At 33.4% G+C, this 25232-nt stretch overlaps 1 pseudogene; it reads right to left on the minus strand.

The window, feature by feature from the left end:
* Positions 1-20063: 20063 nt before the first annotated feature.
* On the minus strand, positions 20064-21975 carry LOC105074990 (elongation factor 1-alpha 1-like; annotated as a pseudogene).
* Positions 21976-25232: the final 3257 nt, after the last annotated feature.

Consider the following 25232-nt stretch of genomic DNA (forward strand, 5'->3'; position numbering starts at 1 on the left):
TAGAAAATGCAGTCTTGCAAAAACATAGTCATTTCTTGCTGAGTATGTGTTTCTTTTCAACTGGTCACCTATGTTTTAATTTCTCTATATTTTGCATATGGCAGAGACTGTTAAGATAACTCAAGGTAAAAGAAAATAACTGGTTAATTAATGTTAAATGGATGAGGCTTGGAAAGATATATTGATATATAAAAAGCATCATTTCTTTCTTGTGTGATATAAACTTGACTCATTCTCCCTCCCTTCTCTCTTCATTACTTAGTGTATTATAACCATAGATAACTTCATGTGAAACTATATTTTCCCCTTTTATTTTCTGAAATGACAGAAGGGGAAACTTTAACTTCTATTTTATACCAAATTACTTGTAAATAATATTTAAAAATACTTCTTTAATTATAGAGGAAAAATTATTCGTAACACAGCTGAACCATCAAACAAAACCACTTAAGAACACTTGTACATTGATTCAGTATACTGTGCTCTATCTTTCCTTGTCTGTAAGACAGATAAAGATACATAAATCCACCTGGATGGCTTCTATGCTAGACCACAGCAAAGCACCAAAAAGAGACTCTTACATAATTTTGAGGACTACTGAAAACTATTAATTGGCTTATTGCTATTAAAATATCTGACAAAATAGTGCCAGGTAAGTTTTGCTGCATGACAAAAGATCCCCAAATGTGTCGCTTACATTTTATTTTCATTCATGATTGATCTGCGTGATGTTTTTCCTCTTGAAGTTCAGCTGATTTCACCTGGGTTCACTCCTGGGCTCCCTACAGACTTGGGTTAGCTACTGACTGGCTTTGCCCTGAATGGCCTCATTTACATGTTTTATATTTGATGGATTTTGTCTGGAACAATGGTGGTACTCATCATCCAGCAGGCTAGCCTGGACTTGTCACATGGCAGATGGATTCAAGAAGCTAGTAAGAGGGCAGACCTCAAAGTCCTCAGACTTTAAAGGTTTTTGCCTGTGTCAAAGTGGCTACTTTCCATTGGTCAAAGCAAATGACAAAACCTTATCCAATTCAAGGGGCAGGGAAAGTCTTCACATTTTAACGAGAGGCACTATAAAGTTTCATTTCACGTGTGATAATATGTGAAACATAAGAATTTTTGGCCACTTTTGTACTCTACCAAAATATCATAACTATATTTGAAATATTCTGTTTTCTATTTTAAAATTAAAACCAACTGTTTTGAATTTAAAAGGAATTAAAATTGTGATTCAGATTCAGATATCACAAATTATAATGCAATTTACATTATATACACGTACATATATACAAGTTTATAAAAACACCTGTTGTTTAGCAAACTACTGGGGTGACATTTGCATTTGATTTGGCATTTGTTTTATAGGTTTATTGGTACTTAGATTTTGGGGGGAATTTTAATTTAAGGGTGAATATGCTTAGTTAAATATTTAATATTACTTATTTTTTATATTTTTAAAATTAAATATCAAATATTTTTATATGAAAAAACTCTAAAATTTTGGAGTTGCTTGTAGTAGCTGAAGAACTAAATTAAGATGATTTATTCAGATTCCTTTTTAATACAGACTAAACATTCATAGAACATTGAAGTGTTAAGTCTAAAGAACACAGAGGATCCATGAGAAGGCCAGCTGCCTAGACAGGTCTACACCCTGATGAAATCAAGAGGGATTGGCTCCTTACTCACCAGGCTACAAAACAGCACCTGTCAACATCATAGACCTGTAATCATGTTAAGAATGAGAATAATACTAGCCTTCATTTCTTAGGGCTATTAAGGGAATAAAAGTATTTGGAAAAATATAAATTATTATAAAATGACATATTTATATTATCTGATTCTTAATCTTATATAGTATATTTAATATGACTAACAGCTTGGTGTTCTTGTTGACTTGAGAAAAAAGGAGGTCCCATCTATATAATAGTATCAATACATTTAAAGCTTCATATAGGGCAGATAAATATTTTATGAATTATTTTGGTGCTTTAGGAATATTACAATGATATTTAAAATGTACAGTACATAGAGATGTCATAATTAATGAATTATTGTTAGATAGACTAATTTTGTTGAGGCCAATCTAACCAATCTTAGTCAATTACTGAGAGTTAGAGTTGTAATAATCAAATAGTCTTTGCTATTAGAGTTTGAGATTTCTGTTTCTTCAGTTGTGGTTCCTCATTTCCATAATTACAGAGACTTGGCATAAGTGGACTTAAACATCTAATAGACAGCAATACATTTAAATGGCAGAAACCAAATTCTTGTTATATTCTCACATTCATCCTCAAAGCTCTCCTTTCCCCATTTCCCCAACTCCATATATGCCACTCCTGTGCTCCTAGATGCTCAACGTAAACCCAGGGAACCATCCTTGAATCCATTGTTTTTCTCTTGACATCTAGACTTTAGCAAGTCTTATTGTCTGTACTGTCAAAATGTATTCTAAATCCAACCACTTCTCTCTATCCTCTCAAATAATTCCAAACCATCATCTCTCAGCTGAAGTACTGAAAACCATACCAAAAGATCTCCTTGCTTCTATTTTTGTCTTAGTACATCACCTATTTAGCATCTAGAGTAACTTTATTAAAAATAGTAAAGCAGATCATGTTATCCTCTATTTCAGCATTGTCCACTATCTTCCCATCATACTTAAAATATGAATCTAACTTCTTTATCAGACTCACATACATAGAGAACAAACTTATGGTTACCAGGGGGGAAAGGAGTAGGAAGGGATAAATTGGGAGTTCAAGATTAGCAGATACTAACTACTATATATAAAACAGATGAACAAGTTTCTCCTGTATAGCACAGGGAACTATATTCAATATCTCATAGTAACTTATAATGAAAAAGAATATGATAAGGAATATATATATGTATGCATATGTATGACTGGAACATTATGTTGTACACCAGAAATTGACACAATATTGTAAACTGGCTATACTCCAATTAAAGAAAAATTCTTTTTTAGGTCCCTAGAGGCTTGCTCAGCCTGGTCCCTGTTGGCCTCTGTGATCCCAGGTCCCATAGTCCCCTTGTTCATAGCAATGTCCACATCAGTCTAGCCAAGCTCCTGCCTTCTTCAAGAGCTAGGACACTCTGGCCCCAAGTGTTCACACAACTGGCTTTATCTCATTATTTAGGCTTTAGATCATAGATTGCCTTAAAAAAAATGCCTTTTCAGACCAAGCTAAAGAATCTTAGGCCTCAGATATTTACTGTCTAACATATTACATTATTTATTTTCTTACTGTCCTTACCAGTAACTTCAATTATCTTATCCAATTATTAGTTTATTGTTCAATTTCCATCTCTGTAACAATGCGGAGAGAGAGATCTTGTCTGCTGTCATTCTCCCTGTAATTCAGTTCCTAAAACAGTGCTTGCCAAATGTGTAAAAAATACAATGCATGTGTAGAATGATAAGTTAATGACTATTTCTTTTTCTTTGTGGAAAAAATGGCTAGATTTCTGCCAAATCACTTTCTTTACTGGTTTACCATGCAAAAATACCCAAGTCCAAAGACATTTTTGTAAACATTTTTCATATGAAAAAGACAGACAGAATGATCTGTGGAATACTCCTTGCTTAGAACTGAGAGATTAATTTTAGTTTAAAAATGCAGTATATATAACATTTATCACTTCATCAGAAAATTCACTCTTATATTTTCAATTACTCTTCAATAATTGAGCAATACTTCATCAGTCATTACTAATAGCTTTCTAGTCAACACAACATAATTTTGCCATAGTAACCTTAGTTATCAAAAGATTATTGCATTCATATGAAATAGCAGTACCCTACGTTAGTTTCAGACCATTTCCCAATTATATTAGTATCTTCTAAATGGAGAGAATTATTATAGGAAAGAGGCATTTTTGTATATAAAGGCTTTTAAATACATGATCGATGTCTAATCTGATTATAAAATGACCATGCTTTAATCATCTTTTGCTGTCCCAGGTGATACCATAAAGTCATACAGAAATATATCAAGAAACAAAAATTTATGAATATGAATTGATAAGAATGGTTTGCAGAACTTCCTTTAAGGGGTTAACAATAGGGAAACTGGCTTAAACATTAATAAAATGAAGAATGGAAATGTTGTGCAAATATTTTGAAATAAATGCTATTTAACACATGAAATGATTTAATCTCAAATGTCATGTTTAATGAAATGTTCATATTTAATGGTTAACGTTCAGAAATACTGACTACTCAATGAGCTATCATAGTCTGGGATAGCACCCAGCAATTACCTTTGGCTGTGAAACAGCTTCTTCAGCTGCCAGTTGTTGGTGACCTTGGGAAAGTCACACAGTATTTCTGAAATTCAATTCCTTCTTTGTAAAATGAGGGTATGGATTATGCTTTTCTACAGCAATCTTCCCATGCCTAGCATTATTTGTATCTCTTTGACCTCTTCCTCTGCATTACTTATTTTTGCCTTTCATGTATTAAATTTTATTTTTAGCATTGACAATTGTGCTCTGACTACCTGTGCTGTACACTTAATTTGAGGTTTGAATTTTTGTCTGCATTCCTTGCACACAGATCCACTTCATTTTCATCACAGCTTTCGTGTCCTTTAGAGACATTTTCTATATGAGACAAAATTAAAATCCTCTTTCCTTTAGAAAACATTTCTCATAGACATAAAATATGAATGCAAAAATAACAACTGCTGAACTTTCATTTTTGCTAAGCTTTTAGGCTATGATGTAAACATACACACGTACACACATTAACTATTTTCTTACAACCACAACATTTGTATTACTGTTCAAGTGTGCATATGACAAAAATGAGGCTTATAATGATCAGGTAATTTCTTATCCAAAGTTACACACTTCCTATGTGCTAAAGCCAAGATATAGAGGTTTCTCTGGTTCTAAAACTCATGTTGTTAGGCATTAAACGCCACATTTGCCAACTCTGTATTAACCTTTTTTTCCTGCCTTTTTAGAGCAGTGATCTTTCACTGACATATTTTATATAATACATCCATATACTTTAAAAGAAATACATCTCTTGGAAGAAGAAACATCTTCAAGATTATTGTTTGCCAATTATCAGAGTGTGGGTGTTTCCACATTACTGATTATCTTGTTTCTTCTATGATAGTTTTATCAGCTCTTACTTTGGAAGGGATAGCATTTAACTCAGACAAATAATGAAATTTGTAGTGTCAAGCAGGTGTTCAGAAAGGATCATTCTGCTTAACTGAGGCAGGATATTTTCCTCCAGTTGTCTACTCTCTTGAAACATAAAGTAATTTTTCTGATTGATTTGAAAAATGTATTTTCAATGTCTTACTAGAAATATATATTTTTTATTACATTTCCTGATGTCATTCCTTTGAACTGTCTTTCTGCCTTTGCCACAACTGACTGGTTTACTTTTAATCCAGTCTGAAATCTGCCAGCCCACTCCACAGAGACTCACTTTTACTATTACCTGGGCTGAATTGAGTACTTTAGATGTCTAAAACTTCTGATGTAGAGAGGAGAAAATTTGACTTCCTTTCCTTCTGAAGACCGGCTTCTGAATAATTGCAGAAGTTGGCTCAGTGATGTAGCTCTAAGCCTCTGATACTGGGGTACAAAGCAATTCTAAGTCTTACCTTGAGGGAACTTTGATCTCTTTTAGAAGTCTAGATATTAGTGTAGCTGGTTGAATTGTGTGCCCTCAAAGGTATGTTTGAGTCCTAATTCCTGGTACCTGTGAATGTGACTTTATTTGAAAACAGGGTCTTTGCAGATGTAATCAGGTTAGGTGAGGTGATACTAGATTAGATGGTTCTAAATTCAATGACTGATGTCCCTATAGGAAAGGAGAGGGGACACAGAGTATGCCATGTGAAGACGGAAGAAGAGATTGAAGTGATGTAGCTACTAGTCATGGAATGTCAAGTATTCCAGGGGGCCACCAGAAGCTAGAAACAGGCTAGGAAAGATTCTTCCCTGAAGCCTTCATGGGGAGTCTAGCACTACTGATACTTTGACTTCACACTTCCAGTCTCCCAAACAGTGAGGGAATATATTTGTATTTGCTTAAGCCACTTATTTAGAGGTAATTTATTTTTATGAGTGCTCTAGGAAACTAACACAGTCAGCAACCTGTATTTCCTCAGCTTTGAGCAGCCACCTTCCTTGACACTATCCTTCTTAAAATTTAAAAAACTGTCTAATCATATCCTCGAATTTCTGTACTATTATGACTTTGTATCCTGGAATGCCTCATGAGTATTTCTTTTCATTCAAAGACATGTAATTGGGTGCATCTATTGGTCACCACAAATTTGAAGTGTGATAGTTACGTTTTAATGTAAAAAATATAGAGTGAACATCTATGTTATTTTATAGATAGCTTAAAGCAGGTTGACTTTCAAAATCACAAAATATACACATAGTATTTTATTTCACATATTTCAAAGCATACGTATGCAGACAAATAAATCCATTTAATTACACTCAGATTCTTATTTGTTTGAATAGTATTCCAGTTTTTTACCTGTAAGTATTTATTTGTCTAAAGGATGATGGAAATTCATAGTAATATATGCAAGTGGGCCATATATGTTTACATATGTGTATATACATCTGCACAGATTATTAGGATGTATCAGACATTAGATAGATGAGAGAAAGAGAGAGATAAATAGAACATCATAAATTGGAAAAAAATAGTTCTCCTAAGCCATAATGACTAGCCCAAATAATAAAGACTTGAAAATTGAAACTTTATGAAATTTCTATTTTTAGAGAATTACATTTGTATTAGTTTCTCACTATTCAGGGCACTATAATACAGGAGACAACTGAAAAAAAAGAAAAAAGAGGGGAGTAGAAAGCCTTCCAACAGCTATATTGAGCCAAAGCTTTGGACTATATATGTATACTATTTAAATTAATATTTAATCAAAGGCACTACAACAAAAATTAATTTATATTTGCTGTAGCTGCTGTCAGGATTTCTGCTGCATTCTCACCCAATAGAAAGCCAAAGCTTTGTTCACCCAGGGTTTTGTTTTGTTTTGTTTTTCAGGCTTCCTTGAAGAGACACCTCATTAGAATGGCCTCAAAAAGGAGACGGAAGGAGGCCTGACTTGGGAGTTCAGCCCTCACAGCAAAAACCGGGGGCCCGGAGACCATGAAGGAGTGTGTCCTCGTGCTGCAAGTGTGGGCATGTGATTAACTTTGCATGTTTATATGATGTTTACCTTTGCACATCTTATTCCATTATCTTCTAACAATTTGATCATGGACTGAGTCTATTGATTGATTGATTTTTCTTGACAGCAATAAATTTTTTATGCCTAGGCTCTAGGAAGATTTTTCTTTTAACTTTTATAGAAAACAAATTGTCCTTCCATTCAGATATGATTTTCTGTATTAATCTGTGTTATCTCAATGAAAATATTTTACACCCTAATTTTCCCCATGTGAGATATAGCTGGCCAATCCCATATATTGCATGGCCTCTGTCTTTTCCTCCATAATTTTGCCTTTTGTCTCTGCATTCTGAGGCATTGTTTTCAAGTAGACCCTCCACATCACTGATTCTTTTTTCTGTGCTACCAATTTGTTCTTTATTTCTGCTTCATTCTTTGAATTCAGAATAACTGTCAGCAGTGGTACCACATTCCCACATGACAACAGTTCAGTGGAACTCAGAGGTGATTCTTCCCTTTAGATGAAACAAGCCTGCACGTCCCAGAATGTCGTAGTCTCCACTATCCCATTTATTCTTGGCCTACTTAATCTATGAATCCTTCGATCATTTTCACTTTCCTCATTTTTTTATCTTTCTGGAGAAGAAAACTGTATGCCACATAATTTAAAAAAATATACTTAACAAGCAAATAATACCAAAAGCCTTTCTATTGATTTGATGTACATTTACATGAACAATGGCCTAAACCGTTAACTAAAGGAAGTTTGCAAAATCAAAGCCTTGGCCAAAACTATGATGTTTTACTGCCATTTAATGCCATTATGTGTTTACTACGTGAAATAAGAAAATCAGATAATCACTGATATGAAACATGGAGCAATCAGAAAAATTAGTTTTTGTGCTAACATACTAGAATTATTCCAAAAATTCTAAACATGAGGAAAATTTCACCAACATTCCTGGAAGATACAAACATGTTTTTCCTAAAATTGGTAACAATAAAAGCGTCTTCAAATAAAGATGGCTCAGAAGTCCTTTTAAAAAGTTTTAATAGATTTAGGACTTTTCCTAAAGGCTATCAGTTGCTTCTGTTTGTTTTTGAAATCAGGAGCTCAAAGAGACATATGCACCCATGTTTGTCGCAGCATTATCATGATAGCATAGATGTGGAAACAACCCTAATGTCTATTGCCAAAAGAATGGTTAAAGATGTGGTGTATACATACAACAGAATATTATTCAACCTTAAAAAAGGAGGTAATTCTGCCATTTGTGACAACATAGACGAACCCAGAGGTCATGCTAAGTCAAATAAGCTGGTCACAGAAGGACAAACACTGCACAATTGCACTTATACAAGGTATCAAAATAGTCACACTCATAGAAGCAAAGAGTAGAACGGAGGATGCCAGGGGTTTAGGTGAGGAGGGAGAGGGGAATCGTTGCTCAGAGGGTATGAAGTTTCTGTTCTACAAGATGAATGAGTTTTAGAGATCTGCTGCACAACATAGTGCCGACAGTTCACAGCACTGCATTGTGCACTTCAAAGTACATTAAAAGGTTAGATCTCATGTTGTGTTTTTAACACAGAAACAAAAAAACAGGCAAACCACACAAGGAAATTTTTGAAGGTGATAGATATGTTTAGTATTTTGATTGCAGTGATGGTATCATGGGTGTCTGCACATGGCCACACTCATCAAAATGTATGCATTAAATGTATGCAATTTTGTGCATATCAATTATACTGCAATGAAGCTTAAAAAATGGGTTCTCATGGCATGTTGTAAATATTAGCTCATCTTCATTTACAAGATAAATCTTTGATTATATGGAAGTGCTTCTGGATAGAACATTAATATTCCTAAAGATTCTGATGATGATTTTAGTTCTGTATTTGTAAATAAACAATATAAAGCTTTCATTTAAATAATAATATTATATTCTTTCTTCTTAAGCTTTGAAGTTGTCTCTGTTTTTTTTGCACTTGAGAGATACAGGATGCCAATTTCATTAGTTGTGTTGATTCTAACTATATTATAAAATCATATAATTCTAATCAAAATTTAAGCTGGAAGATATTGTAAAAATACAAACCATTATTAAGATTTTATCATGATCTGGGAATACTTAAATTTTAACATTTCTCATATTCGAAATTACACATGCTAAGTATGATACAAGAGTACACATTACCAGTGATATGACAAGCATTGAGGGGGAGAGTGCAGCTCAAATGGTAGAGTGCATGCTTAGCATGCATGAGGCCCTGGGTTCATCTCCAGTCACTCCTCTAAAAATAAGTAAATAAATAAGCCTAATTACCTCCTCCCTCCCCCCAAAAAACTAAAAGATAAGTTTACAAATGATATGACAAGCATAACAAATATATGTTCATATTATAAATTGTGTATGCAGATGCATTTTTTGTTAAAATTCAAGCATAACAATAACTAAATATAGACTATGTCAGTAATTAAGACCTGTAATTATTAAAATATATTGATATGTTTAATTTTGAAGTGTTAAATATACTATATATAATTCTAGTTATCGTAACACATATAATACACCATAAATACCTGTGAAACACTAGTAGAAAATTCAAAATTCAGAGAATAGATACTAGGGGTATCAAATATTAAAGTGTGTTAAAGGAAATGAAAATTAAATATGATATTTCATATCAATTTATCCAATTCTTTTAACAAGGCTTTGGTGGAACAAGCATGTTCAAACATCGTTCTAGCTCTATAAGTGTATATAATGTAGAGTTATAATGTAGAGTTATAAATAGCATAAGAGTTTTTGATATATATTATATTTATTTTCTAAAAATATTGTGTACATTTATAGACATTATAAATAAGTAATTTTCATTAATTCAGACATATTTTTTCAAAGTGAGTCTTAAGTGATGAAATCAATTACATTAACTAAAGTTATTTTCCAGCATCTAAAATCTTTGCACTGAAGTCTTACACTTTGCATTAAAATATAAAAAGTTACACAAAACAAGTGAAAATATTAACCTGTAATTTGCCATACTTATTAATACTCAATATTTTGTTCCACAAACATATTTAACCTGTGTTTCTAGAAAATATACTTGGTTTGTACATTATAGACGAATAAAAAGTAGCAAATATTTAAATTCTATGTGGATAGGAACTTGTGAAGACAATATTAAGATCTGATTTCATATCTCTGAGTGTTCTAATTTCTAGGACTAAATTATGTACTAAATTATTAAATTATATTTTTAGGTTTTTGGAAAATAAAAATTACATTTAAAACTACCAAATTTTTTTCTGTTATACACTGAGCATTTGTCATTCATTATATTCTCACTATAATATTCTAACTTTATTAAGTATTTAATCCATCTTTCAAAGGAAAGTTAAAATATACCATATGATTATCAAATAATGAAGCATTTATTTAGTTCCAGTTTTTAATCACAAAGTCAAAACAATAGCAATTTACAAAAATGATTTTCAGATTTTTCTGATAACAGTATAGAGAGAAGCACTAAAACATGTAATGTAAGCAAAATGATGAACTAGTTTAAATCTATATTAGTTGGCAGAAATGCATTTTTTCAGGATACTATGAGTCACCTAGGGGTGGTTTCAGGGTTCTAAGAGGTATGATTCTAGAGTATAAATAATTTATTATTTCTGTCTTACTAAATCCTATTCTAACTCATTTCCATTAGGTTTATAAACTGCATTTTAATATAATTTTAATGTCAAAAAACAATTTTTGGTGCCTTTTGGAGTTCAAGGTATGGGTCTAAAGGGATATAATGTGAGCAATTATAAGTGGTCTAAAATGTATAGTCCTTATACCCACACATTTTTCTTATTGCTCCACAGTGATGATGCAGAAATTCTTAGTACAGGGGAGATACTTAAGAGACAATGCATGTATAAATATTTTGTCATTTTAAAGCAAATTAGTATGTCAGATTGGAAAACAGGTCCTGCTAAGATCATGAATCAAGCAACACAGTGTAGACTATTCAAAACAGTGAGAAGATAAAATGTGGAGTGTCTGAATCAGGCTTCCAACCACAAATTTTCATATTAGCTTTTAGCTTCTCTTGCTGTTTACCTTTCCAATCTGACAGTTTTACCAATTGAATTGATTGATTTCTTTTTTCTTTGTATGATTATTTGATGATTACACTGAATTGCAATCCTCATACAAGCAGGGACCATAACCTCTTCTGTCCTCTGTTGACCATTGTGTATCCTGAGTCTTTTTCCAGGATACAGCAAACACTCAGTTATTGGTTATTGCATGCATGTTTGAGTGGGTGGCCATATCTGTAAATATAGCACTGTTGGAAAACTGCATTTCAGTACTTGCTATAATATATGACTACTTTCTAAATGCTTCTTCCACAAACTTTCATTCTCAAATAAAATTTATGGGAAAAGAGAAATTTGGAATGTTAAAGTTTATATTATGAGCAAACTTTGAAGAAGACACCTATTACTAGAAAATATATGCATATGGTTTAATCCTAAGAATGAGGAAGGACATGATATGCTTTACTTTTGTTTGAAGGAAGACATGCTCACAATGAATTTATTATTCCTGAAACTCTCAGAATAATTAATAATACCATCAAATGCACCAGCATCAGAACATCCTTGTCTACACCCTCTACCAACCACATAGCTTTTCCTTGTTTATAATAATTCACATAGTATAGCTTCAGAAATAATGGAATTTGATATAAAAAAATCATCCCAATGCTAATTATAGTATTTACAGTAGAGTACAGAAAACACTAGAAAACACAGAAAACACTAGTACAGAAAACATTTAGTATTTTGTAATTAGAAATAGAAATCAATTTATAGAATGAATGAAAGTTTTTTAGCAATTATCTTGTTGATGACTATAAACTGAGGACTAAGTTATCACAACATTTGTATTTAAGATGTATAATTTTACTTCTATGTAATTTTTATACTGTTTAGATCTTTGTGTATATGTTTATATTTTATACCAACAATATGATTAAAAGCAAAACATAATAATGTTTATGTAAACTAAAAAAAACAAAAAGAGAATTACTGTATCTGAGTGCCATATTTTAAAATAATATAGAGAAAAAATTAATTTTCCATATATGCTACTAGTTAATCTAAAATCTAGTATTAACCTAATATTACTGTGTATGTGGTTTTTACTTTCATTTATGTTCATGATGTACGTTAATGATGTACTACCTAAGTATATATTTATCTTTAAAATAATAATACAAAGACCATGAAATCATTTCCTCAAATATTTTGATTTAATATTATGACTATACCTAGAACCAGAATCACGTTAATAATAGTTTGCAAGCAATGGAAACAGTTTCTACTGTCGTAAGTCAAAACTGTTTGTGAAGTTATTTTCTTCATTATACAGTGCATCTGTGCACACTGATAAAATTAGCAAATAAAAATAATCTTGCAAAAGAAATATAATTTGTAAGATTAAAACTAATTGCTGATTTAATAAAAAGACAAAATATAACGCCTGCATAACTAAGTCATGTTATATCAGTTTTTTAAAGCGTTTAATTCTGGTTCTGTGAAAGTCCTTGTTCATGTGAAAACTAATTTATATTGGACTACTAAAAAAGCTCATTATTGTATTTTTCATAAATTCATCTTATTTGGCTAAAAAGGTGCTCGATAGTTGCCCAGTAAACATACATCTCATAAAAGGCTGGGGAAATACATAATAATTACATCATAATAGTTTTCATTTCCAAATATAATTTACTTTTCTCCTGAAAAAATTTATAGTGAGCTTATGAATGTTTAGTGCTTCAGAGAGAGAATGCTATGACCTCACTTAGCAATTAGTTTTCTTTCTATGCTCCATAAAATTGAAGAGATTTACAAAGCAAGTGGAAATACTAACTTTTATAATGAGCCATATGGCACTCAGTTTACTATATTTATGCTCAACAGAGAGTATAAAATTATAGTTATTGCTTTTTTTTTTTTTTTTTTTTTTTTTTACAAAATGGGGTTACTACTTCTATTATACTTACAAATTAGCAAGATGAGCATGACAACCACAAAAAATTCAGGTTACTTTAAAAAAAAATACATTCTGCTGAGACTAACATTTTTCCCGAGTTGTTTTCATTTATAAATGAATATTAAAATGTTTATAAACATGAAATACTATGTTTATTTTAAAAAAAAAACTGTCCAGGTGAAATTCATTACACAGTTCATTTATGTTGGGAAGCACCTTACTCCCAGTCCAAATGTGTTCTTAAAAGAAGAGAAACAGAGGCACTAACTCTGACCTCCTATCTACTCTGTATCTCCTCAACTGAGTATATTCAGTTTGAAATGGATACATTTGTACTTAGTGATCGGTTAATCCATAACTCATTATAAGAGAGTGTATATGCTCATAATCTGGTAAATTTTAACCTCCAGTTGACCTGGACAGGCAGAGTTACGTGCATGAAATGTGACAGATGTAGCTAATAAGATGATAGAAACTACAGTACACTGTTTATTAGCTGTGTAGTTATAAGCTATAAAATTTACATTTTCTGCTTGGGGGGCAGCTCCTCTGCTTTAAAGGAGATGGTAAAATTATATCAAATATTTTTTTCAAATTATGATAGGAAGTCTTAGGAGTATTTTAAACAGAAATTGTTAACCTAGTTCATATAAAATATGAACACTTTTCACCTCTTATTCATTGACCACATGTGGGCCAACATAATGAAATGATTCTAGGAGAGCAATGATCAACTGTGTTGGTGATACCACATTAAAAAGTAGGTTGTGTTTCTTCTCACCTCAGAAAAGGGTGAAGATGGATCAAACATTTTTTTAATATTAAAATAGTCATTGGTTAAGTGAAAACTCAGGGTACCGTATTGACTCACCCAGATTATTTTATTAACACAACAATGCAAATTTTCTAACTATGACTGAAATATTTATCACGACTATGAACATTTTAAAATCACGATAGCTCATCTGTGCTGTCTTAGTTATGTAGTCTCAACTTGAAAATCATACTATACTCTCATCTCAAGCAGCAAAAAACAATGAAAAGTTTACATGTAGAATTTTCTTTTCTAGGAAATACACAAAATATGTAGACCAGCTATACTTTTAATAGGAATTTAGTACACATTTGTTATTTTGGTTCTACACAATCAGCATCTCATAGTCAGAGCCCATTTTGAGTTTGGGCTTGAGTTACCACACTCACAAAATGATAAATTACTTTCACAACCATCAATTCCGTCTAGTTTTGAATGCTAGATCAAAGTAACGTTTCATAATGAGAGTGGGGCTGAACTCTGAAGCTCACGGTCATTGCACTGAATTTGAGAGTGAAAAATAAATTATGCTAGTTTCAAAATAATTAGTATAAACTATCAGGTTTTTGCAGTAGCACAGAAGGGAACATAAACCAGGGAAATTTTCTAGTAGTATTTTTATTTTCCATAAGTCAGAAAGATTAGTTTTGCTTGTGTGTAACAATGTGCTATCATTTTGTAATGCTAACAGAAATGATTAAATCAAAAATGTAAATGTAATCAGTTTTAAAGCCATCTGAAGACTCATCATCTAAGATATAAATTATAGGCTTTCCAGGGCTGCTGAAAACTTAATAGCCTTTATTTCTAGAATACATACTATGTTGAAAGTCTGATGTCTTACACAGCTTAATGAGAATTCAAATCAGAGTGTTTCTGAAAGGAAAGTATTGATTCACACTAGGTCCAATGAGACAAAGCCCTGTTTCTCCCGCTACCTGAACTACTCCATAAATCCATTCTCTGGTCAATTGTAACTTGTTTCAATTGCCCCTTCACACCTTTTAAACAAAATGTAAATGGACTGTTCCAGTCTATAAATGGATTGGGTCTTTCAAGCATAGATACATCTTGTACATTTATTTTCAGGAACCTCTATTGTAATGTCTAAATGATCAGACTCATCAACATGCATCACAAAGATTATTTCTAAACTTTTAAAACTCCCTCTTGGGAACACAGAAGATTTTTCATCAACTTTTATTTTTTTTGCTTATATAATGTTTGAAACTGGCATTATTGATAGCAGTGTAATCTGACACTCTTTTCCCCCTGACTGTTAGTAATCATAAAAGTGGTGTAGTTTAAAAGATGGGGTCTATTGATTCTTATACTCAGTTCATGAAGATACTGTCTCACTGCTTGAAATATCTGGGAATGTTTGCAAGAAATGTGACCAAAAAAAAGTATGATTAATATAACCTCAAACTTTGAAAATCAATTACTTTTATTCGAATTCTGACTGACCAGTTTACAGAAAAACACTGAGGTAGGTGAAGGCTGGAATCTTACATTGTTGACATTTTTTGAAAATATTCGTATCAACTAAATCTTTGATTCTTGGCATCAGTTCATAATCTGAATGGAAAACATAAACAATGAAAGATGTGGTTTGGGCACTCTAAAAATAGTTTTAATCATATTTGTCTACCAATTCAGTGAAAACCATGTTTATATATTTGGATGAAAAAGTTCAGAATAAAATCTGGCATGCAGGGTGAGATCAAACTGAAAAGTTGGGTAACAGGTACACCTGAGGAGATTTAAAGAGCGGTTGTCACAATAAAGATGGAGAGCAGGGTCTGTCAAGCGTGAGACATATGGCTGTGAGTTTGGGACACAAGTGTCATAATGCATTTTGGAAGTGAAGTACCTCATGATGGAGGCAGGGCTGAAGTGAGAAGAAGAAAGTTATCTCTATGGGCATTTTAGTCAAAAAATATTTCAGTGAACTAAAAGGTATAGAGAAATGTATTAAAACCTTCCAATAAAGAGAGGTTCGGGAGAGCAATCATGTTTTAACAAAGCTGTGTTCTTCAAAGGCCCCTCTTGACTAAGTTACATCCTTTATTTTTTCAATGGCAACTGACCAGTGTCTCTATAAAGTTTAGCTTAACAGCTGCTTCACTTTCAGCTCTTTCGTATAAATGGCCAATTTTTTCACCTACTTGTGGTGGAATTTTTCTTAGATTTTAGTATCAAAGTGTGTAGAGCTGCCCTTTATATTTTCAAAAAGACTTAAACATTCTTTCATTGATTATTAATTTGAATTTTATTTTACTTATTATGGATAAATATAATATTTTTGCAATTACAGTTAGAGGTAAAACCTGCAATATCTAATTTATCCATTAAAACCTAGGCTCCCCTTTCTAATTCATCACCGCCTTGCTGCTTATATTGTATGCATGAGAGAGAGAGAGACAGAGATGGAAAGAGACAGAGAGATTTCCCATGTGTGAGCTCATACATATTTACACACCACACACATATGCACACAGACGCACACACACGAGCCACTTCATTCTCTTCTCTTGCTCTCTCCCCCTTCTCTCACTCTTTTTCCATAATGTGTTTGCATCATCTGCACCCAGGGTATTCCCCATAACACAGCAAGTGTGACATTTTTTTTGTTGTTGTTTTACCAGAAGGATCATCATATATCTTCCATGTGTGATATAATACACTTCTCATTGGTTTTAGTTTAAAAGCAAACTTCTTACCAAACCTGTAGTACTTTATGCCATTTCACCCCTGCCCACATCACCAGCCTCATCTTCCAATACTCATTCCTCTCCTTCACAACACTTTGCTCAAAATGTCTTTTGATTTTATCAACAAGTTGCATTCTGTTCTGTTCATGGCCATCTCTCTCTGCCTAAGACATTATTCCTCAAGTCTATGCTTGGCTGACATCTACTGTGTCCTTAAGTCTCAAAGAGACTCAAGATCTTCCTTTATGTAGCCTCATAAAATATGGAACATCTCCTTCATGCCTGATATGGCCATTTTTCTATCCTGCTTTGCCCATTAGCATGACAGATGACTTGCCATTTCTACCCTTCATATCATTCCTTCAACTAGTTCATTAATCAGCATATTGGTTAAACGTGTTTGTTGCTTAAAGGGATAAACATGACATGACACTATCCATAGTTAGACATGAAGTGCTCCTTCTAACCCCTTTCCCTCCTTCTCATGGGTCCTGCAATCCAAATGAGCTATTATGTCACAGTACTTATGCTTCTGCCTAATGGCTATTACTCCTCCAGCTTATTAAACTCTCCACTCCTTTGAAGCTCCTGTAATTAAACTATACATTCAGCTTCAGTATTGCCAGCTACTGACTTCCTGTGGAAACTACATGGTTTATTATGACTTTAGCACATGACTTACAGTTTTCCTTTTCAGCCAGATGCCTGTCACTACCTAAGTATGTTTATAGCCATCATCATGGACAGAGTGATACGTACACTCTTGCTTTTGTTTTTCTCTTTGCCTGGCTTGAATTGTTATCCAGACTCATCTTCCTTCTTAGGCAAATTCCCTAAAACCACCACTATTTTTCCCAAAATAAACTCAACTATTCTTTTGCATTAAAGTAGCTTAATGCCACTGAGAAATGTTTTATAATCTGGAACTTATTATACAATAATATTAATAAGAACAGCATTTACCATATGCCAGGCCAAACAGTTAATCTTTATAATAACCCTATAGTAATCTTTTTACTAACCTAATAGTAACCCATCACTATATTTAATGAAATTTCCAGTTACACTTGTCCATATGAGTACCTTTCTCTTACTGAATTCATTCAGTCGCTCTTTGCTACAAGGATTTTCTTACACATCCTCTCATGGAAACCCTCAACCTCATCTCTGCCCCACTACTCTCAGTGGAGGACCTTGCCTCATCTTTCACTGACTGATTTCAAGCCACCCAGTGGAACTACCCAACCCTGCTGCTGCAGCTCTCGCCAGCATCTCTGCAGCTCCTCCTCCTTCCCCCCTGTTACAGTGGCAGAACTGCCTCTCTACCAGTCAGGAGAAATCTACTCCATGTGTGTCCTGGAACCCATCCTCTTCTCACCATATAACTTGCCTTCTACAGGATATTTTTTATTATTCCTTGTTCTTTTATATATTTCACTTTTTCCTCTCTCCTAGTCACCCCCTACCCCAATTCCAGTACCTTTTCTTTTCTGGAATCTGGATACAATTAACTCTAGCACGGCAGTGCGCGACACTATTGAAGCCTCACATTTTCGGTTCTTTAAACTACACCAATACTTGTAAATGTGAGAATGCACATTCCAATAACTGGGAGACTAAAATTTGACATTATACCAACAAGTCTACTCAATTTGATGTAATTATACAGAAGCTTAAATGCATCACATGGACTTTAATAATTCAGAACTTGGCCTTCTTATAAGTTAGCTTACATATAAACAAAGTTACTCTCTGCTTATCTGTCCTAACCCTATGAAGTGTTGTGTCAACAGACCCCCCCACCCCATAGCTTTTCACTAGGTACTTAAATAGGTGATTCCTCCCTAAAGACAAGGTGAAAAAATCAAAATCCCCATGCAGAAAAAAATCATAACCCAAAATTAGCAAATTCTGAAGTTATAGAAGATGGAACAACAGAAATAGGTTTGGAGAAACCTATTAATGAAGTCTTTTACCTAAGTAGAACCACAGGAAGTCACAATGTTGACCAAAAGAAGACACAGGTTCTTCATTAAAATTTGTTTTAATGCATTTTTGGACATAAATATTAGCAATGTTCTCCTAGGGCAGTCTACTCAGGCAATAGAAATAAGAGCAAAAATTAACAAATGGGATCTAATTAAACTTATAAGCTTTGCACAGCAAAGGAAACCATAAGCAAAACAAAACAACAACCTAAGGAATGGGAGAAAATATTTGCAAATGATGTGACTGACAAAGATTTAATTTCCAGAATATATTAACAGCTCATAAAACTTAATTAAAAAAAAACCCCCAAAATAGGTGGAAGACCTAAACAAGCAATTCTCCAGTGAAGACATATAAGTGGCCAATAGGCACACGAAAAAATGCTCAATATCGCTAATTATCAGAGAAATGCATATCAGAACCACAATGAGGTATCACCTAACAGCAGTCAGAATGGGCATAATTAAAAAGTCCACAAATGATAATTGCTGGAGAGGGTGTGAAGAAAAAGGAATCCTCCTACATTGTTGGTGGGAATGCAGTTTGGTGCAGCCATTATGGAAAATAGTATGGAAATTCCTCAAAAAACTATAGACTTACCATATGATTTCAGCAATCCCACTCCTGGTGTATATCTGGAGGGAACTCTAATTTGAAAAGATACATGCACCCCAATGTTCACAGAAGCACTATATACAGTAGCCAAGACATGAAAACAGCTTAAATGCCCATCAACAGAGAACTGGATTAAAGAAACTGTGGTACATTTATATAAAGGAATACAACTTTGCCATAAAAAAGAATGAAATACTGTCATTTGTAGCAACATGGATGGAACTGGAGATTGTCATTCTAAGTAAGCCAGAAAGAGAAAGAAAAGATACCATATGATATCACTCATATGTGGAATCTTAAAAAAAAAAAAAAAAAGAAGACACCAACAAACTTACCTACAAAACAGAAACAGACTCAGACATAGTAAACAAACCTATGGTTACTGGGGGAAAACAGGGTGGGAAGGGATAAACTGGAAGTTTTAAAACTGCTAATATTAACTACTATATATAAAATAGATTAAAAAAACGAATTTCTTCTGTATATAGCACAAGGAATTATATTCAATATCTTACAGTAATCTATACTGAAAAATAATGTGAAAATGAATATATGTATGTATATGTATGACTGAAACATTATGCTGTACACCAGAAATTGACACACTGCAACTGAGTATACTTAAATAAAAAGAACACACAACAACAACCAGAACAAAATTTGTTTTAATGGGTCTCAAAATTCTGTGACAGATTTTTGGTCAAGTTGTTTCTACTAAAATGTACTAATTTAAGAAACTAATAACTTAAATTCACACACACACACACACACAGAAATGGTCCAAAAGACATTTGTCTTTCCTTCTGAAGATTTTACGATTCATTTTTATCATTAATCAGTCTTACTATTAAATTTAAGAGGCCAACTGACACAAACAGTTCTGAGACTGTTCTGCCACTGATTAAGACAGGTGACAGGTATTGAGGATGACACTTGCCTAGCTTTCTGAGATTTCTGGGCAGACTTGGTGTCTTTACCAAGTCTAGCTGCCTTCTTGTCTCCTGCTTTGATGACACCCACAACAACCGTGTCTCATGTCACAAACAGGAGAGTGGCATTGAGGACAGTCAAAGAAACTCTCAACACACATGAGATTGTCAAGAATCATATCAATGGTGGCAGAATCACCAGATTTCAAGAATCTGGGGCCATCTTCCAGCTTTTTCTCAGAACAACAATTAATTTTTCCCTTTAGCTCAGCAAACTTGCAAGCAATTTAAGGTGTATATGACAATCCAACAGATGAATATCCAGCACTGATTTGGCCTGGATTTTTCAAGATAGTCACCTGAGCCATGAAGCCAGCTGCATCCACTGGTGGGTCATTTTTGCTGTCACAAGACACACTGCCACAATGGACATCTTTGACAGACACATTCTTGACATTGAAGCCCATGTTCTCCCCAGGAAGAGTGTCACTCAAAGATTCATGGTACATTTCAATAGACTTTACTTCAATTGTAACACTGACTGGAGCAAAGATGACCAGCTTGCTGGGTTTGAGAACACCAGTCTCTGCTCATTCCACTTGGGCAGTGCCAATACCCCTAATATTATAGATGGCTTAGAAGGGCAGGCATAAGGGCTTGACAATCAGACAAGTTGGTGGAAGAATGCAATCCAGAGCTTCAAGCAGTATGGTTCCACAGACATTGCCATCCTTATGGGTGACTTTTTATCCCTTAAACTAAGGAGAACTTGGTTCCAAGCACTTGGTTCCCATGTGTTGCCATCATATAACTAGAAATTAGCACAAATACTACTGTGTTGGGGTTGTAGCCAATTTTCTTAATGTAGATGTTGACTTCCTTAAAGATTTCCTTGTATTTCTTCTGGCTACAGGGTGGCTCAATGGATCCATCTTGATAACATCAGTAATTAGTTGTTTCACAACCAGTGTGTAAGCAAGAGGGGCATGCTCACAGCTCTGCCCATTCTTAGAGATACCTACTTCAAATTCGCCAACACCATTAGCAACAATCAGGAGAGTGCACAGTCAGCCTGAGATGTGCCTGTAATCATGTTTTTGATAAAGTCTCTGTGTCCTGAGTCACCAATGACTGTCACATAATACTTACTAGAATTTCCACAAGGAGATATCAATGGTGATACCAAGCTCACCTTCAGCTTTCAATTTATCCAAGACCCAGGCATATTTGAAGGAGCTCTTTCCCATCTCAGCAGCCTTCTCCCCAAAATTTTTGATGGTTCTTTTGTTTCTCCCACCACATTTGTAGAGCAGATGGCCAGTAGTGGTTTAGACCTGCCTGAGTCTACATGTCCAACGATGACAGTGTTGATATGATTCTTTTCCTTTCCCATTTTGCCTTAGATTTCACAGTGGTTTTCATGACCCCTGTGTCCTGATGGTAAACCCTTTGTGAAAAAGCCCTCCTAGTCCTTTCAGTCAATCTTCAATATTCAAACATGGGCTTCTTATGCCCACATTTAAAAAAAAAAAGAAAGAAAAAGAAGATTCATCAGACACCATGTTGTCTTCCAGCTCCCTCCCACTGACAGTTAACTTCAAAGAGGAATTGACTATACCATCATTTCTATTTCTTTATCTCTCATTCCTCAGCCTCTACTCTTACATGCCATATTTCCCCAAGACCTTCATTTTACACTCTGCACTGCTTACCTAGATGATTTAATCTCCTCACAAGTTGTCAATAGTAGTCAACTCTATTATATTCAGCTGTAAATTTCTTTCATTTTTTAACATCAAAAAGGTAATTCACTTTTAGATTGACTGAATGTCATATTTCTACTGGCAATTTTTATTTATTTTTTTCTTCTGAGTGGTACAAAAAATAATTGGGTGCATATTATGAACTATAGCATCTACCATATGAAGAAAGACAGAGTTGGCATAAGCCAAAATATGCTGATTCGCCTCTCAATTCCAAATCTGCATTTGAGCAATAGAAGTTACATGTATGTATTTGCAGTTGGATTTCCCTCAAGCATTGTGTATTCATCAAATAAAAAAGCAAATTCTTAATCATACATGCTCCAACTTCAGTCTTTACCATTTTTTTTTTTTTAATGGAGGTATTGGGGATTGAACCCAGGGCCTCGTGCATGCTAGGCATTTGCTCTGCCACTGAGCTATACCCTCCCCTCAGTCTTTACCATTTAAGATAAAGCCATGATTTTCAGAAACTTGGAAGTCATTATCAATATTGTTTTAAATCCACATTCTGCCATTCAGTGAGTTCTACCTCCAAAACAATGATTAGTAAAACTAACATTTATTAAGGGATTCATGAACCAACACTAAAAGTTTGGTACTACAATTACCTTCAATTTACATAAAAGGAAACTGAGACAAAATTTTCCAAGGTCACACAGCTAGTTAAGTGAGAGTCTAAAATTTGATTTAAATACCTTAGGATCCATACTCTGTTAACTTTTCTTTTTCTCTCATCTTTCATGAAATTCATCAGCAAATTCACTCTTAACGTCTTTTATTAATTCTGTACACTGCATAGAAGCAATCTTTCAAAAAGACAAATTGAATTGCTGATGTTCCTCTTACTTAAATTCTTTGATTTGTTTTCATTTAAATACAGTCTAAATTCTTATCATAATCTACAAAACTCTTCCTTACCAGGTCTGTCTCCATTTTAAGTTAATTACATAGTATCATAGTATGGTAGACAAAATAATGACCCTCCCAAAGATTTCTGTCTTAATTCCTTGTGAATATGTTAAGTTACATGGCAAAGGAGGAAATTAAGATGCAGATGGAATTAAGGTTGCTAACAAACTAACTTCAAAATAAAGAAATTATCCTATATTATCCCAGTGGGGCTAATGCAATCACATGTGTGATTACATTAAAGGAGAAAAAAGAACCAGAGAAATGGCGGTATGGGAAAGAATGACACTGGCAGCACTGAAGACAGAGGAATGAAGCCATGCACCAAAGAGTATAGATGGCCTCTAGAGGCTGGAAAACACAAGGAAACAAATTCTCCTACAGAGACTCTAGAAAGAATGTAGATGTGCCAATATCTTGACTTTAGCTCAATGTGACTCATTTAGGAATTCTCATCTTTATAAATGTAAGACAATTCATTGGTATTGTTTCAAGCCATTCAATTTATGGTAATTTGCCACAACAGCAATAAGAAACACATGGTGAAATTTCTTTCTAGCATTCATTTATTCCTTTATTTATTCTCTGAACACATGTGTATTGTATTGTTGCTATACTTATTAAAAGCTGTATATCATCATTTAAAGAAATACTCAAATTTTCTACTACTTACAAATTTAAAAAATATATTGAATTCGTTTTAGATAAACATATGAAATGAAAGATGCTAGCATGCCTGTAAGAGTAATGATTCTGGTACATGGAGCCACATTGAGAAATTGATGAAGTATTAAGACTCATTCACACCATCTTGCTTGTCTCTGTGGCAAGTTTGCTTTTGTGCTAAAAGCTCCAACAAAAAAGAATGAAACAAGGTAGCACCTGTGATCTTTGGGAATGTAGAGAGAAGGAAGAAATTGTGTATCAAAGCAATGTGGAATGTAAAGACAGATATGTCCATGTGTTTAAAATAAATACCAATATACAACAATGAGTAAATTTTTCAAGTCTTAATTTAAAAGTGTCCAAAATACCTTTACAAAACAACTAGTAGCAAGCACATACAGGGCTATCCATATAGTCCTGTGTATTAATAGTTTTATAACAGCCAATTGTGATCTTGTGAGGAAACTGTTTTGTTATTTAACAAACCTACATAGATTTATTTTGGTAATTGAATTTAGCAATTAAAATGATGGAAAAAATAATAATAAAACTGAATTTCTGCATCTTACCTTCGTTCCTATTTTCTCTTCTGACTATAATCGATACCTAGCAAAGAAAATAATTTTACTAAATTGTATCTTATTAAAAGATAGCAACATGAATATTTTGAGATGAGGAAAAAATAAAAACCTCATCTCTAATTTTATTTCATACTATGCAATATGTAAAGCAATTCCATTTACGCAGCAGATAAAATTGAATAAAAACAGTGTCAAGAATGAACAAAACAAAACTGAATAATACTACAAAATTATACCACGCTTCTCTGATATCTCCAATAAGGAAACTAGACTATTTCCTGTATTTTATAATAGAATATTAAATTAATGACAGGTTTATTTGTCTATACTAAAGGAAAATAAATGAACTATAAAATTTTTATATTGTTAGCAAAGAACATTTACTGTTTAATGTTAGCCTTTTTTTGGCTTCTACAGTGATTCAGCCACATTGATAAGCAGTATGAATCTTAATGATATGAATTAAACTGATGGCACCATATAAGTTAAAATGATGAAATCTATATTATATTGCGTATTTTAACCAGCTGAATTCTTATTCTTAAATATACATATTTTTAAATTTTGAAAAATGCTTCTTCAATCTCCATCACTATCATTTCACCTGTGTGTTAATTATTTTACAACTTACTTCTTAAACTGTAGGATTTGACAAAAATGAGGTTGTAGTTTATGTCAATTGCACATTTCAGTAGCTGGCATATCGTAGGAGCTCAATAAATTGTAATAGTAATATTAATAGCGTTAGTAGTGATGGAAGTGGTAATAACAGGAGTATTTTTGGTATTTACCGTTATTACTTTTATCACATGCTTTATGAAACCAGTGAGGTTCTGTGAAGGAAAAGCCCAGATGGGCTAACGAGCTAAGTCACAAATCTAAGTGTGATAAGTGTCGGTTTACTGATCTAAGTTCTGCTAAGCTAACTCATAAATCTGAAGTTTAGTGTCAGTTTACTGGGCTAACAAGCTAACTCATAAATCCA

Source organism: Camelus bactrianus, chromosome 2 (genome assembly GCF_048773025.1).
Source record: "Camelus bactrianus isolate YW-2024 breed Bactrian camel chromosome 2, ASM4877302v1, whole genome shotgun sequence".
NCBI classification, from domain to species: Eukaryota; Metazoa; Chordata; class Mammalia; order Artiodactyla; family Camelidae; genus Camelus; species Camelus bactrianus.